General features: G+C 46.8%; 1 protein-coding gene across 3 annotated transcripts in view; it reads left to right on the forward strand.

Annotated features, from left to right (window-relative positions):
• The first annotated feature begins 1,334 nt into the window (after positions 1-1,334).
• ITSN1 (intersectin 1) overlaps positions 1,335-5,578 on the forward strand; it is a 174,132-nt gene continuing 169,888 nt past the window's right edge. The window contains exon 1 of one of the 3 annotated variants that reach the window (XM_025206536.1): positions 1,335-3,442. The gene's annotated coding sequence lies outside the window, so the exon portion shown is untranslated. The remainder of the gene's footprint in view (positions 3,443-5,578) is intronic. The other 2 variants (XM_025206535.1, XM_014520847.2) reach the window with 2 other exon arrangements.

The raw sequence follows: 5,578 nt of genomic DNA on the forward strand, positions 1-5,578 counted from the left end.
ATTAATCTCTTTTTACATAACACACAAGGCTTATTGCTGGTGTTTTTAGTGAGAGTATGAGCTGATTTGTAGCAGGGGTTGCATGGGTAGCTAAATCTGATTTTAATTTAATAGCGTATCAATCCTAAATCTGTATTTGAAACTTGTCCTGACCATAGGTGTTAAATGAAATAAAGTATATAGTTAATAATAAGGCTTATTTTGTACTTCTTTAAAAGTGTTTCCTTAAATAACTTGGGCAGCTACTCTGCCTCTCGCTAACCTCTGATCTCAGCTGGATAATAAAATGGTCTTGGCATTATTGAAAAGAAAAAAGCCTCAGTGGGGTTCCTCAGGCACTTTATTGAGAATAGATGTTGATAGATCTAAGAATTACTTCACAGCCACTTGGCTGCTTCATACTCTTTAATGAAGATCTTTTATACAAGTTTGATCAAACCTGTCATTCTGAAGGGATCAAGTAAGAACTGCTACCTGAGTATCAGTAATCGCTGGCAATTAACCACTAACTATTGTTGGTTAATAGACTTAATCTTCCCTTTCAGAAACTTAAGTATCATCAACAACTAGAACAACAGTGGATCCCCGGGAATCAAAGCTATTGTCTCAGTGTTTAGCTTAGCCTAAAGTAGTGCCCTTGGGTATGCTGTGTCTTTTGGAGAATTTTGCAGTTCTTAGTACCCAGCTTGACCTAGCAAATATGCAAAAATTGATTCTGACTGTTAAATTGTTGAGCTACTGGACAGCCAGTGAAGGGGAACAGGAATTGACCTGAGGACACTTACACTGGTGAATGTGGATTTTGTGTAAGATACCATATTTGGGACTCTTCACTTTTAGAAATCGTGATTGTGTCCAAAAGCTTGCTAAGAACTTTTTTCCAACTACTCGCTTGGTCTAATAAAAGGTATCGCATCTACTCAAAGAACCTTGCCTGCCTTTTAGAAAGGAAGCATTTGCCACCTTACAGGCCAGTGGAAATCTTTCACAAACAGCCCTCTAATGTTTGAAAGACCTGTTAATCATCTAAGAATGGCAAATGGAGAAATACATTATGTCTTTTATGTCTACATTAGTAACACCTGCCATCTGGTAACCCCAGTAACCAAGTCTGAATTTTACCAGCTATATTCCTATCACTAGTTCTACATTCCTCCATCCCCCTCCCCACCTGTCTCTCACCTACCATTTCCCATTCCCTCAGATCCTTATTGCCAGGCATTTGCATTTTCACAGACCTGCATTTTGCATATTGGCTCTATTGTACCCAGGAGAGCACACAAACACCAAAAGACTCCTTAAACCTGAAGAAGGGTGTTTGTGCCGAAAGCTTGCAAGGAACAATTTTTTTCAACTATTTAGTTGATCTAATAAAAGATATCACATCTACCCAAAGAACCTTGTCTAAATTAGTAATTAGTGCTTGTATTTGGTGTCTATAAAATTATCTGCTGCTGGGGAAATCTTTTGAAAAGTTAGCCAGTGTACCCAGACTATGGCCATTAGAGTTGAGAAGTCTAAGAGAATTGGAGAAGCAGGAAAATCTTTGGAGAGGAATCTTTCTTTAAAATGGATGGCTAAAGACCTCTTTTCCATGTGAACATCAGCTACTTCTTCATGATCTGGCATAAAAACAAGGGTGGACAAAATGCAGCCCGCCAGGCCATTCTATCTGGCCCAGTGGGCTCCTAAAAATTTTAGAAAATTAATATTTATTTGCACCTGCTTGCCTGTCATGTGGTCCTCGATGGCTTGCCAAAACTTAGTAAGTGGCTCTCTTCTCAAAATAATTGACTGTCTCAGCTTTAAAAGGTTGTTTTTAGGCCTTACACCTGTGAGGAATACCTTCTAAACTTGAACAGTGTAAACTATAAGGTAGTGGCATCCATCTGAGTCTGTAGGTGACTCCATCACTTTGCTGCAGTACCACAAACAGCAGCAGTGAAACTCAGGGCGTATTCACACGTGCTCCAGGGTAGGGGGATGGGAACACTTTAATTAGTGCTCTAATTAAAGTGCCTGCAGTGTCACATTTATTCAGCGTCCCACATTTCAAAATGGCAGCAGGGGTGCTTTAACGAAAGTTCATTGAACAAGCTTTCATTAAAGTGCCCCAACCACCTTGAAGCGTAGGGATGTCGAGAGATTAAGAAAATGTAGGCTAACAGAGATATATTTCTTCATGGTATCCAAAGGACAGGATGAGAATGATCCCTTTGTCTTTCAGTAGTTGTAGGAGACTTCACATTTATTAGGCTCCTACCAATCCATGCTGATACAGATAGAGAAGGACAAGAGTAGTCCAGAGATGTTGGTTCCTCCATTGGTAGATACTATGGATAGATGGAGGGACTCCATCATTATTTTGGTAAGAAGTGTCCATGCTCTTGAATTTTTGGTAAGATTTCCAAGATTTGTACCTGAAAAGTTACGTTATAAGAGAAGTGTGATTGTTTTATAATAGTAGTCTGGAGTTTGTGGGGTTGTATAAATTGGGGGAATGTTTCCTTCCCTTCCCCTCACTTAACTGAAGGAAAGGTGTTATATGAGTGAGTGGTATGCGTGTGGTAAAATAGATTAAGTGAAAGTCAGTTTAAGTGTATTTTGTTTCTCTCTCTTCCCAGACCCTCCCTCTGAAAATATTGCTGCATAGATTTATTTGTTTTGGTTTGGCTTTCACTTTCATTTTCCCTAAATAAATAAATAAATGAATGAAAATTCAGTCTCTTGGTGTGCTGGTATCTGGAAACTTATTTTTTGTTATGGCAATACCAATTAGCTAAGAAAAGCAGAAACTAAATACCCTGATTTAATCCTGACTAAAGCCAGGTGAAGTTTGATGAAGACGGCAGAGGATGTGCTAGTCAGGACAGAAGAAGAGCCTAGTAAGAATGGGTTTCCTGAGTGTAAGCAGGAAATTGGTTATGGAGGAGCAGAAGCCTGATGTACCTGATACAAACTGGGTGAGCTGTATACAGGCAGTCCTGGCTGTGGAACCTTAATTTCTTTTATGTGAATGCTTTTGTCCTGTACTTTCCTAGTTTAAGGAAGGGTAAATGTGTTATGTAACCCTTAAGAAAGAAGAGGACTTTCTGAGAGTTCCCTGTAATGGAGGGGGGAGCTAGAAAGAGATGCTGTGGCAGACAGCATAGGGAAGGAGAAGATGTTGAGCATGCAAGCAAGAAGTTCTACATGTCTCTATCCCCCTCCCTACCACCTTCTGTGCTAGTCTGTTACAAAGATGTAATGAGGGCAAGAAGGGAAAGGTGAAGCATTGGAAGGAGGGGACTTTCTAAACTAAATATTTTGGTGCCTGCTTTTAAATACAGTACTTACTGAATAATTAAACCTGTCTTATCCTTTTAGATGATTGCAGAGGATGAGACTGTGAAGATCTGGTGGCACTGATCTGTGTAAGACCGTGAAAAAAGGAGTTACTTAGGTATGGGTACTAGTGATGAGCTTGACTGCTATGAAAGCAGGTTGACCATGATGGCAAAGCATGCAAACTGGTGCTAGAGCAACTGAACGGAGAGGTAAATTAGCTGAAGGAGAAAATTGAAAGCCTAGTTGGCCTGTAGATCTTTGACATCCTTTCTGCCCAGAGTTCACTGGCTACCCTTGAAGTGCATTACAGAATCTTGCAGCTTACGTATTCTCTCTTTGGGTGTGTCCATGCATGCAAGCATGTGCGCTTGCAGCAGCTCAAATAGAAGCAGTGCAGATTTGAGCCGGGGCTTTTTGCCTCAGCACATGTGCTCGGTCATGTACTTTGTTGTGGAGCAAATTGTGCCACCTGGGGCAAAATAACCCTGCCTGGGTCCTCCTGGATCTGCAGCCAGGGGGAGCTAGAGCCTGGGACCAGCACCTGTGCTGTCCCCAGCAGTATAAAAAGCTGCCCTGTCCTGGCCCCATCCCTACAAAAAGCTGCCCTGGCAAGCATCTCAGGGCTACTTGCTCTCAGGAGCTTCTGGGGCCCAGCCAATTGGTACCTGGGGACATACCCCTTGTGCCAGCTGGACTGCTGCAGCAGCATCCCAAATCCATTTTTAAAAATACCCCCAAATCCATGTTCTTCCACAGTTAAAACAAAAAACCACTCCACCCACCCACCTATAGAGAGAGCGAGACAGCGATCAGTTGCGTAATGCTTTATTGGTATATTTACAATGTTAAAGCAGTTTGGAAGCCTACCAGTGTCTCTATCAACATGAAAATAAATTCTAAATACCTATATATGTTGATGTGTACTTTTTGTTTTTTTCACACATGATGGGTGTGTGATTGGGAGGGATGTGGTGTTTACAGGAAGGGGGTGAGAATGGGGGTGTGTGTGTGGAGGGATGTGGGTTGGTGTGGGGCAATTGCTAGGGGGGCAGGTCTCCTGGCCCCCACAGGTTGCAGCCCCCCACACAGCACATGGAATGCCCCCCCACAGCTCCCCCCTGAAGTACCCAGCACATGGAATGTCCCCTCGCCCCTGCCCAGGGTCCCAGTTTGCCCCTGGAGGGCCACAGCCCCTATTCCCCACAAGGCCCCAACCCCCCTGCCTAGGGTCCCAGGCACCCTGGAGGCCCCCCCCTGCAGGGTCCCAGCTCCACCCTGGAGGCCCCAGCCCTTCCACCCAGGGCCTCTAACTGACCTTTCACAGCAGCAGCGGGGGGACTGTGCACCAAGCCCAGCTGGGTCCTGCCGGCCCTGGGGCTCCTCTTGCCACCTAGCCGGGCTGGTTTCGCGGTGGCAGGACCCAACGTGGCATGTGGGGACTGCGTGCCGGACCCAGCTGGGTCCTGGGGCCTCTCTGCCACCTGGCTGGGCAGGGCAATAAGACCCTGCGCAGCATGCGGTCCCTGCATGCCGGGCCCTGTCACCCTTGGTGCTGCTCTGCCACCCAGCTGGGCCCTTCCTATAGTGCAGGACCCGGCCCAGCTCATGGGGGACCGTGTGGAGCTGGGCGGCATGAGCAGCCCCAGGGCCGGCAAGACCCGGCTCGACTCTGCGCAGTTCCTGCACATTGGACCTGGTCCTGCCACTATAGGAAGGGCCTGGCCAGGTGGTAGGACCTGGTGCTGCACGCCAGGTCCTGTCACCATAGGCCAGGCCCAGCTGGGCTGGGACCCAGAGCTGGCTTCTGCCTCTGCCCCACTGTGCCGGTGGGGGGTTGAGGACCTGGCCCAGCCCCACGTGGCTCTCTAGCTCAGCTTTTCACCGGGGCAGGTCCCAGAGCTGTGTGACCCGCTCTGGTTCAAAGCTGGACTAGCAAGCCGCAGGGATCTGAGCCAGATCCTTACCCCCTGCAGCCCCGGGGACATCCTCCCCCCCTCCTTATATCCCCCTGCTACCCCTCACCCACCCACACCCATGAACCCCTTCCCACCCACACTTACCTTGGACAGTGCTGGGGGCCGGGGGCAGCAGGAGCACCAAAGAGACTCTCTGGCTGAAACCAGAGCATCTCTTTTGGAGGACCAACTCCCTGCTGGCTCTGGACATGGTCTCATAGTTGGTAGGGTCAGAAGGGACTTGAGCAGATCATCAAGTCTGACCCCCTGCCATAGGCAGGGAAGAGTGGTGGGGG

The sequence above is a fragment of the Alligator sinensis genome, unplaced genomic scaffold (genome assembly GCF_000455745.1).
Source record: "Alligator sinensis unplaced genomic scaffold, ASM45574v1 scaffold966_1, whole genome shotgun sequence".
Classification (NCBI taxonomy): Eukaryota; Metazoa; Chordata; order Crocodylia; family Alligatoridae; genus Alligator; species Alligator sinensis.